The sequence below is a fragment of the Tursiops truncatus genome, chromosome 11 (genome assembly GCF_011762595.2).
Source record: "Tursiops truncatus isolate mTurTru1 chromosome 11, mTurTru1.mat.Y, whole genome shotgun sequence".
NCBI classification, from domain to species: domain Eukaryota; kingdom Metazoa; phylum Chordata; class Mammalia; order Artiodactyla; family Delphinidae; genus Tursiops; species Tursiops truncatus.
The window spans coordinates 10,225,264-10,236,891 of NC_047044.1; the positions used below are offsets into that span (position 1 = coordinate 10,225,264).

Sequence of the window (11,628 nt, forward strand, 5' to 3'; positions counted from 1 at the left end):
GGCTCAGTAGTTGTGGCGCACGGGCTTAGTTGCTCTGTGGCATGTGGGATCTTCCCGGACCAGGGCTCGAACCCATGTTCCCTGCATTGGCAGATGGATTCTTAACCACTGAGCCACCAGGGAAGTCCCAGATTCACTTTTTACAAGTCATTATGGTCCGAATTTGTAACAACAGCAGGCATAACTTTTTAAAATAACAGTTTTGAGATATAATTCACATACCATAAAGTTCACTCTTGTGAACAATTCGTGGTTTTTAGTATATTCACAGGGTTGTGCAACCATTATTTTATTTAGAATATTTTCATTACCCCCCAAAGTCTGTACCCATTAGCACTCACACCCAATACCTGCCCGCCACCCCTGCCCCACCCCTGGCAACCACTATTCTGCTGTCTGTGTATTTGACTCCTCTAGGCACCTCCTATAAGTGGAATCATCCAATATTTGCTGCTGATTAATTTTAGACTCTTGCTCTGATCATAATCTTAACCAGTCACTTGAAAAAACAAATGAACTTTCTCATACCAACACAACGTCGTTTGCAGTTTAATTAACAGTGCTAGAAGCGAAAGGGGCTCTAATTTTAAAACAAAAGCAGCCCCAAATAAGCAAGAAGAGATTTGCTCACACAGAGGGCCACGGCAGGTCACTGGAAGACAAGAAATCCAGGTAAGTCAGGTAGAGCAAGTATAACTTCATAATGAAAAGAATAACAGGGGAGGGAGCAGGACTTTAGGAAGTGGACCATCCTTCCAGTCTGGACAGCTTGGAGCCTCAGTACCTGTGAGCTTCTAATTCTAGGATTTCATTTTTCTAAGCTTCTCTGACTCCAAGATCCATGTGGGTCTGACCACTGTGCTTTTCTCTCAGGGCCCTACCCAGGCCCTTGGCTCTGAGCTGCTCCCTGGGGGAGCAGGGCCCTGTGGACAATAGGAACATTGTGGGACCTCGGAAGCTGGGGCCTGGAGGCATGTGGGAGGTTTCGCTGCTCTCCTGGTCCTCACTTCGCCACAGGCATGCCCTGAGCTTGCCAGGACAGCATCCTGCGCCCCCGTCCCAGCCTGCCGGGATGAGCCTCGGTTTCCTGGAATCCCAGCAATGTCTGAGGACAGGCAGCTATGCCAAGCCATTCTCCACAGACCCTACTGTTCCCCACATACTGTATATACATTCTGGAAAATCGGTCTGGGATTGGGCAAGCAAGTTGGAATCCTTACCCCAAAATGAAACAACTCTCCAATTAAACCCTCCAGAGCAGAGAGGACCATGTGCTGTCCGTCACTGGGAGGGTTCTCTCTGAGCTGGGAGTTACTCCTGCTTTGCCTTCTGGGTCTGTCCCCGGAGGGGAGGCAGGTCAAAGAAGCCACTGAAATATCCAGGCTGGAAAGGACCCTTTGGGAGTAATTAGCAAAGCCCCTCAGTATACAGGAGACTGGAGCCGAGGAGGGGAGGTGCTTGCCCAGGATGATAGAGGCAGTTAGAGGGGGAGCTGGGGCCGAACCCCATCCCCAGCCCCTTACTCTCCGTGCTACAGGATGTTGGGAGGCCTCAGCCTGCCACGCTGTCCCCCGCCCCTTTTGGCTTCCTCTGAAACACGTATTGCTGCTGTTCCAAATCCTGCACAGGCTTCAAGGCCCAGCCCAGACATCACCTCCTCCCTGAAGCCTTCCCTGACAGGCCCAGATGGAAGCCACAACTCCAGGTCTTCTTACAGATTCCCAGCCTTGAATTAGATGGAAACTACAGGGAAATCCTTGCCAATTTCAGAGAGAAATTTCCACATGCCTACCCTGGAGGGACTGGCAGGCCAGTGTGGGAGACAGACATGTAAACAATCACAAAAAACAGTCACAGAAAGACAAGACAAGAGAGGTGATATAGAGATGGACAAAGTGCTATAGCACTTCCACAAGGAGCCTCTCATCTCCTGTCCGGGGACTGAGGCTTTATCCCTGAAGGCTGTGTGGAGGAAACGGCATTTGAACAGTGGCTCACACTGTGTGGCATTTATTTGTGCATATGTGTCTCTCCCCATTAGGCTGTGAGATCCGATCCTTAAGAATATTTTATTTATTTATTTATTTATTTATGGCTGTGTTGGGTCTTCTTTGTTACGTGCGGGCTTGCTCTAGTTGTGGTGAGCAGGGGTTACTCTTCGTTGCGGTGCACAGGCTACTCAAGGCTTCTCATTGCGGTGGCTTCTCTTGTTGCGGAGCATGGGCTCTAGGTGCACGAGCTTCAGTAGTTGTGACACGCGGGCTCAGCAGTTGTGGCTCGCGGGCTCTAGAGCGCAGGCTCAGTAGTTGTGGTGCACGGGCTTAGTTGCTCCGCAGCACGTGGGATCTTCCCAGACCAGGGCTTGAACCCACGTCCCCTGCATTGGCAGGTGGATTTTAACCACTGCACCACCAGGAAGTCTCCAATCCTTAGGAATATTGATGGCTTGGGACATTCCTGGTGGTCCAATGGTTAAGAATCTGCCTTCCAATGCAGGGTACTTGGATTTGTTCCCCGATTGGGGAACTAAGATCCCATGTGTCAAGGGGCAAACTAAGCCTGCACACCACAACTACTGAGCCTGCGCGCTCTAGAGCCAATGTGCCACAACTAGAGATCTCACGTGCCACAATGATGAGTCCGTGTGCCACAACGAAGACCCAATGCAGACTAAATAAATAAATAAATAAATATTTTTTAAAATATATTTTAAAAATGTATATGTATAGCTGATTCACTGTTATAAAGCAGAAACTAACACACCATTGTAAAGCAGTTATACTCCAATGAAGATGTTAAAAAAAATATACTGATAGATAACCTTTACTGACACTAACCGTATGCTAGACATTGTGTGTGTGTGTGTGTGTGTGTGGTGTTTTCTTCCTTCTTTCTTTCTTTTTTTTTTTTAAATTAATTTATTTATTTATGGCTGCGTTGGGTCTTCGTTTCTGTGCGAGGGCTTTCTCTAGTTGTGGCAAGCGGGGGCCACTCTTCATCGCGGTGCGCGGGCCTCTCACTATCGCTGCCTCTCTTGTTCTCTGCGGAGCACAGGCTCCAGATGCACAGGCTCAGTAATTGTGGCTCACGGGCCCAGTTGCTCCGCGGCATGTGGGATCTTCCCAGACCAGGGCTCGAACCCGTGTCCCCTGCATTGGCAGGCAGATTCTCAACCACTGTGCCACCAGAGAATCCCCTTTCTTTCTTTCTTTCTTTTTTTTTAACTTTGGCTGCACCACGCAGCATGTGGGATCTTACTTAGTTCCCCGACCAGGGATCGAACCTGTGCCCCCTGCAGTGGAATTACAGGGTCCTAACCACTGGACGTACAGGGAATTCCCATGTGGTGTTTTTCTTGTTAATGTGCATTACCTCTGGTTTCTCACAACTCTGTGAGCTTCACATGATCACTGTTTACTAATAAGGATAAAACTCTGAGAGGGTAAAGCCCTCTCGAAGCCACACAGCTGTCAAAATATGGTCAGGACGCTGTCTGGCTCTTTCTGACTTCACAAAGAACTTTCACCACAAGGATGTGCCGCTGGTGGACTGAGGCCAGCATCGTGTCTGGTTCACCCCTGCATACCTAGTTTTCACTATAAGTTCATTCACTGCTATGTACCTGTGAGTTTGGTGAGCAAGAACCTCCCAGGTGCCCCATGTCTGCAGCCCCTGGCAGCCCTGGCAGCAGTGCTCCTGAAACCGTGCACCTCACATTGGGACCTGAACCTACGTGCCGGGACTCGAACCCACGCAGCCGGGACTCAAACCCAGCCCAAACCCACAGTGTTCCAACTGAGATCACACACCTGGTTTCAGGACTTAATGAAGCTCAGGTTCTTGATGTCTCATCATAGAAAGAATTCAGTGAGAGACAAAGTGGTAGGTAAGAAGTGGATTTATTTAGAGAGAAACACACTCCACAGACAGAGCGTGGGCCATCTCAGAAGGTGAGAAAGGCACCAGGGTACTGGGTTGTCAGTTTTTATAGGGGTGGGTAATTTCATAGGCTAATGAGTGGGAGGAGTATTCCAGCTATTTCAGGAAGGGGTGGGGATTTCCAGGAAGTGGGCCACTGCCCACTTTTTGATCTTTATGGCTGATCTTGGAACTGCCATGGCGCCTGTGGATGTGTCCTTAGCTTGCTGATGTGTTACGGTGAGCATATACTGAGGCTCAAGGTCTAGTGGAAGTCGACTTGTCTGCTCTCTTGGACCCATTTGGTTTTAATCAGTTTATGTCATGTCCTCGGGCTATGTTATTCTTTCAAAGGTTGTGCCCTGGGCTTCCCTGGTGGCGCAGTGGTTGAGAGTCGGCCTGCCGATGCAGGGGACCGGGGCACGAACCCCAGGAAGATCCCACATGCTGCGGAGCAGCTGGGCCCGTGAGCCATGGCTGCTGAGCCTGTGCGTCCAGAGCCTGTGCTCCGCAACGGGAGAGGCCACAACAGTGAGAGGCCCGTGTACCGCAAAAACAAAAACAAAAACAAAAACAAAGGTTGTGCCCTGCGCCCTCCCCTCCTGTTTCACTCCCAGCTCACTTCCGATGGCAATAAACAGGACTAGTACTGGAAGGCTAACAGGGTTGGTGCTCGGAGGCAGATGGAATGTTCTAGGCCCTAAGTTGGGTTCCTGTGGCTCTGCAGTGGGGCTCAGGGGCAGAAATTTGGCAGGAAGGAGGGAGAGGGAGGCCAGAGGGGCCTGACTTAGAGTTGGGACTGCAAAGCCAGCCCTCGTTTATGCTTGGACTCTTTAGGGGTGACTGGGGTTACAGTTGAGGTCCTGGGGCCTGGAGCCCTCTCAACTACCCCTCAGTATCAACCCAGCCCGATCTGCAAGTCAAAAGCAGGCAGGTGGGAAACAGTTTCTGAGCCTCCCTACCCCAGGAAGGTCACCTCTCCTCTGAGGACCAAGTGACAAGGAAGGGGCTGTCAGGCTGGAGAGATTTCTGTCAGCCAGAAGGTCAGACCACCTGCCAAGGCTGTCAGACGCTAGAAAAGGACTGTTTGTCTCCCACCTACCTGACTGTCTACACGGAACTGTGAGCAAGGCCGCTCTTCCCATTTGAAACAGAACATGAGACTTTCCTGCAGAAGCTCTGAGTGAGTTGTTTTCCCGGTAGATAGAACAGAGAGAGGTTAGCAAGGGCGAACCTCATCTCCAGGTGACACAATACAACACAACTGGGACGGGTAAGGGTAACAGCAAACACTTGTATCATGCTCGACAGCTTTATGTGCTGAGGCTCAGAGGGGCCCAGGGAGGCGGGTGGGGAAGAACTACTCACTCCATTTGATGCACGAGGAAGCAGAGGCCCAGAGAAGTTAAGCAACCTGCCTGAAATATCCCAGCTTCTAAGAGGGCAGTGTCAGGACTTGTATCTAGGCCTCCTGCCTGATCAGAGAGTGGAGAAGGCCACCCTCCAGGTCCACCAGCCCCAGGGAGAGAAATGGGAGTGGGGGTGGGAACAGGAGGAAGGTACCTTAATCAAGGGCGGGGCCAGGAATACAGCCGCAGGTTTGATAGGAATTTGGAGCTGGGAACCGGGATGACTTGCTGCTTCCGGTACCCGCCTCCTTCTCAGAAACATCAGGAAAGTTGCTGGTCAGGCTTTGGATCAAATTGGCCGCCCCCTGCCTCCCTCTCGACCTCTTCCTGATGTGCTTCCCCCACCCCACAGCCTGGCTCCTGGCCCCAAGCCACAGCCCAGGCCGGCCCCTCTCCAGTGTGCGGGGCAGGTGGGCACGGGGATGAAAGGCCATCGGGAGGAAGAGCCAGTGCAGCACACCCACACTCTTCATTTGCTGAAGAGTGAATACATTCATCATTTATTCACTCTATGCATCTGCCTTCTAGAAAGGATTTAAGGCACACCATCACTTATTGATACACTTATATCGTTTCATTTGATGAACCCCATTGATTCACTTCCTTGTACCTTCATCATTCATTCATTCAACTAATTCTCTTTATTGCAAAGGCCATTGCTCCCAACTGCTGCCTCCCTTTTCTCAGGTATTCACGGGGGCTCCTGGCCCATTTAATCCTAGAATGTTACCCAGAATTCTAGAACTGCAGGGCTGCAGCCTTCAGACAACAGCAGGTCTCAGTGCCTCATTTTGCAGATGAGGAGGTGGTCAGTATCCACCGAAGGCCAAGGCCATTCCGGAAAGAGAAGCCCCATCTGGGGCTTGCAGTCCAGTCCACACTGTGGAAAGGAAGCCAAGGCCACCAGAGGCTGGTCTGTGTGGCGAGGAACCAGCTCCAGCCTTGGGGTCTGAAGAGCAGGGTTCCGGCCCCAGCTGTTCACTGCCTCTGCCCAAGTCTTACACCCTGGGCATCTCCACCTGGATGTCTCACAGGGTCCTTGAACTCCTGTCTGAACCCAGTTCTCTACCCACCTTCACATGCTTCCTGTTTCAAACCTGCCCACTCACCCCATCTCAATCGTGGTTCCACTGTCTCCGCAGCTGCAAAAGCCAGAAGACTGGGCATCTCCCCGCCCCTGCCCCTGCATATCTGGCCAACTGCCAAGTCCTGCCCTCTGTAACCTCCCAAATGGCTCTTGAATTCTCCAGCCTCTCTCCACCCCTGCTGCCACCACTCTGCACGAGCCCCAGCTCCTCTACAGCTGGGCTGCTCTAGACAAGTGTCTCAGCCTCTCTGTGAACTGGTCTCCACACTGTCCCTACACAGACTTGCCTTGGGTCCACCAACGAGCAGGGAGTAGAGAAAGCCCCTGGGTGAGTCTGCAGGCTCCGAGTCCCAGCTCCACCATGAAGTAGCCTTGCTGATCCATATACTCTATGCCTGTGATTTCCAAGGTCATGGCCAGCTAATAATAATGGACTTCATTCGCTAATCACACACTACAGCCAGGTGCTGTGCTAAGTACTTTATATAATTTAATCAAGTGAAATGCTACCCATTTTATAGATGAGGAAAGTGAGGCACTGAGAAGCTAAGTAACTTGGCCCATGGTTACACAGCTAGTATGTGGAGTCGGGATTCAAACCCAGGTCTGGCCAAGCCCGAGCCACACACTTTGCTGTGCTGCCTTCTCTTGCCGGTGCAGGAACTTTTGGTAACTGGCACCACCCAGAGCTCCCCATTCCCTGCTAATTAAACCCTCACTCCCTTTATGCGTGGGAGGATTATGAACCTGCTTCTTCCACTCCAGGCAAGCTGGAATAAAAACCCTGCGAACTGGCTGCAGCTGCTTAAAGCCCTGCGTTCCTCAAGCTGTACCAGGCGGAGTTCAGCTGTGCCTGCCCCCTCACAAGGGCTGCCGGCTGCCCAGCACTGCCGCGGGACATGGGCCAAGACACTGGGAAACGGCCCAAGCCAGGCTCTCACACACTGGCTCTGTGTGACCTTGAGCTCCTCAAATGGCCCATCTACTGGTAAGAAGGGTGCTGAGGCTGATGTGTATAAAACTGATGACTAATAAGAAGCTGCAGTATAAAAAAACAAACAAACAAAAGAACCACTAATACGAAACTTTCTTTGGGTTATTTGTATGGAAATATGTTAATATAAATGTTTCAGACATTACATGAAATTTCTAAAAATCTTATATGTTCTGGTATAATGTTATAAGTCATAATTCTAGTTATTACTTTAAAATGTATATCTCAGAAATAACTAAATTTCCTTGTCAATTGCATTATTATGAACTTTCATCAAATCTTTAACCGTGGTCATTTTTAAGTCTTTTGTCATTTACAGACAGTTCTGGGTGTACTCTGATGCTTTCGCAAAAATGTTCCTATAAAAGGGTTCCATCTTCAAGGAATTCATGGAAAAGACTCTGACGAGGACAGGTTTCTGGTAGCTGACTATACTGCTGAACTGAATGAATAAGCATTTTCAGAACTCTAATGGAAAACTGATGAATTTATAAAAGTGCTAACAAAAGATCAAGATGAAAAAAAATTAATTACATGGACTGAGTGAACTGATGAGGATGATTTTAATTTTTGTGACTTTCTGTTTGAATAAAAAAAAAATTCCCACAAGGACCCAGAGGCAAAAAATATACAAATCAATTTTCACTGCAAAGTAAAGGAGCTGTTACAGTGGAGGATTACTGGACTGAATGTCAATATTATGACATAGTATGAGTGCGTTTCATGTTTGGTAATTGCAATCATTGTTGCTTTTATTGTGGTCATCCACTTACAATGCTTGGTGTCAGTTTATTTATCTCTTGTAAAAATAAAATGCAGTGTGTGTGTGTGAAAAAAAAAGTGAATGCATGTTATATTTTATTAATAAAATACACATAAAAGGGCTTCCCTGGTGGCGCAGTGGTTGAGAGTCCGCCTGCCGATGCAGGGGACACAGGTTCGTGCCCCGGTCAGGGAAGATCCCACATGCCGCGGAGCGGCTGGGCCCGTGAGCCATGGCCGCTGAGCCTGTGCATCCGGAGCCTGTGCTCCGCAACGGAAGAGGCCACAACAGTGAGAGGCCCGCGTACCGAAAAAAAAAAAAAAAAAAAGCACATAAAATATTTTCCCCAAAACCTAAAAAAAAAAAAATAAAATTTAAAAATAAAATTTACTGTTAAGAATCAGAAAAAAAAAAAAGAGTGCTGAGGGACCGGGTGAGACACAACACACCTTGACCTGGCATAATTTTAGTGATGGAGACAGGATACTCTGACATGAATTATGAGACTCTGGTGGTGAAATCAAAACAAGTTAACACCGGGGGTGCTCAGGTGCGTCTATATCCTATGAGTCACCAGTGCCAAATGTCAGGACTGGTTGTGGGTACAGAAGAGACGGTACTGCATGGGCCATTCTTAACGAGGCCAGGGAACCAGGGTGTACACAGGCACTGGGGGCGGGGGTGCAGTAAGGCCTGGCTGGCACTGGCCTGGCGATCCAAACGCTTGGCAGGATCCCAATGCTGCCACTCGTTAGACTCCAGCAAGGTAACAGATGAAGTGCCTGGAAAGCTACCAAGAGCTCTATGAATGTTTGGACTTATTACATATTAACTAAGAGGCTGCTTTTGGTTTTCCTTCCTTTTGGAGGAAGGATGGCATTCCAGAGACAGCACAGCCTTTAGAGCTGGGCTGACCTGGGTTCTGTCCGGGGTCCTCTTTAGCTCTGGGAACTTGGACAAGTTGTGTAACCTCCCTGGTGGAGAATGGCCTCCTAACTCAGACTTAGTCACAGCCTTTATAGTCTCGACAAGGCCTATATGACTCCCCATGACCGGGAGCTTCACTGGTCTCTGGCCTCTTCCTCCCTCGCCCTTGCTAGCTCTGCTCCAGCTGGCCTTTTCACTACATTCTCTCAACATGCAAAACATGCTCTGACCTCAGGGCCTTTGCACTTGCAGTTTCCGCTTCCTAACACTTTCTTCAGGTATCTGCAATGTGGCCTCCTTGCCCCCTGCGTGTCTCTGACCAAATGATACCAATTAGTGTGATCTCTTCTGACCATCCAATTCAAAGGGGTAACTCCTACCCTGGATTTTTCTGCACGAGATACCTCGCATTCCAACATACTATACATGCTCTACCACCTGTCTCCACTCATTAGAATTTAAGTCCCATAAGGACAAGGGCTTTTTTTCTTTATAACTGAAAAATTAAATTGTTATTTGTTTTCTAGGGGTTTTGTTTTTTACCCACTTCCTTTTCCCTCTCACCTAGCAGTGCCTGGCTTGTAGAAAAAAGGATACAAACTTTTGTGCATAAAATCCTATAATGTGCCGGATACACAGCAGGCATTCTATTAGACACCTAGAGCTGCCGCAGCAAATTACCACAAAGTTAGTGGCTGAAACAGAAACTTATTCTCAGTTCTGGAGGTGAAAAGTCCAAAATCAAGGTGTCAGCTCTAGGGGAGAGCACTTCCTCGCCTCTCGTAGCTTCTGGTGGCTCCAGGCGTTTCTTAGCTTGCGGCTGCATCACTCTAATCTCTGCCTGTCTTCATGTGGTCCCCTCCTCCCTGTGTGTCTGTGTCTAAGGACACTTGTCATTGGATTTAGGGGCCACCTGGATAATCCAGGGTGCACTCATCTTGAGATCCTGAACTCACATCTTTATCCAAACGTCACACTAAGTTCCAGGGGTTAGGACATAGACGTATCTTTTCGGGGACCAGCATTCATTAACTACTAGGAAACAAGGATACAGAAGAGCTTATGAATTCCAAGCACGGGGGAGAAATAAATAACTGAGCATCTCACTTATTCCTCACGACTGCCCAGTAAGGCAGATTCTACTATCCTTGTTTACATGCAAGGAACGGGGCTCCTGCAAGCAGGAGCTTCCACCCCAAGAGCCATACTGGTGTCCACCCGAGTGACAGGTGACACCCCAGATAAGGAGGAAGCCAGTTCACCCAGCTCCAGCCACTGCCATCCCCATGCCAAGCCCCTGGAGCAGGCCCAGCTCTGCCTGGCCGCAGGCTCTAGGGACCCTCAGGTGTGCCCAGAGGTCACATAGTAAGTTAGTGAGACAATTCAGACTTGAATCTAGGTGTCATGCCTTCAAGCCAGCGGCTCTTTCCATGTTCTCAAGCTCCCTTATAACCAGAAAACTCAAAAGGAACCAGCATAAAGCCTAGCTTGAGAATTCACAGCAACCCTGTCACCGGGTGGGGGGTAGCAACCTCATCAGCTACACCCATCCAAGTTCCAGGAAATATCCCCTTGCTTTGGAGCTAATATAGACCACGCAGCGCGGCACACAGGATCTTACTTCCCAGACCAGGGATGGAACCCGTAACCCCCTACAGTGGAAGCGCGGAGTCCTAACCACAGGACCGCCAGGGATGTCCCGACCATGCAGATTTTGATGGGGTATTTATTGCTGTTTCACCTCTTGCTGCCAGTCTTAGGGTAGGGCTTTCTAAAGTATAACCACAAGTTTGAGAAACGAAAGACCTGCCTTCACTACCCACTGCTTTGGCCTTGGACAAGCTATTTAATTACTCTGAGCCTCACTTTCCTCATCAATAAAACCAGGATTCCACATCTACCCATCTCCAGAGTGAGATAACGCATGAACAGTGTTCAGACCATTCTGAGGGCCTTACTCCTGAATATAAAGTTTCTACAGCTCCAGGAACATTTGATCTTTGATGGGTAGGTTGTGTGAGTTACCTGAGACAACCAGTTTCAGTAAGGTTTGTTATTATTATAGATCAGTATGATCTGTGCTTTGTTAGAAAAGATTAGAAATTGGCTCTGATAACAGTGTGGGCTGCTCGGTTTTGAGATGCGGAAGATGCCATCTCAAAGAAATACCCAAGATGGCAGATCCCATATGGTTGTTTAAGGGAGGGATGGCAGAGAGAGGGAAAAACAGACACAACTCAGCTGTGACTGGCCGTGAAGGTTCCGGCAGACAAGCAGTAGCTCCGAACCTCACTGAGGGTGGGAGAGGCTGCCCACGACATAAACCAAAGTTTTCAGTGTGAAGAGTCAGGAGACCTGGGAGCAGAAGACAGTAGAGTTTGGAGCCAACTCTTTGCTTTTCCTTATGACTATGCGACCTCGATCAAGTCACTTAACTCCCCGAGTCTGTTTCCGCATCAGTGAAATGGGGATCCCACTAACCCCGCGCTGTGAAGTATAGGCAATGCACATGGATTCCTTTCAGCACGGT

General features: G+C 49.1%; 1 long non-coding RNA gene across 1 annotated transcript; it reads left to right on the top strand.

Moving 5' to 3' along the window:
- Nucleotides 1-519: 519 nt before the first annotated feature.
- Nucleotides 520-8,293, top strand: LOC109551196 (uncharacterized). The gene is made up of 3 exons (XR_002177929.3): nt 520-672; nt 7,180-7,402; nt 7,728-8,293. It is a non-coding gene; the product is annotated as an uncharacterized lncRNA (long non-coding RNA).
- Nucleotides 8,294-11,628: the final 3,335 nt, after the last annotated feature.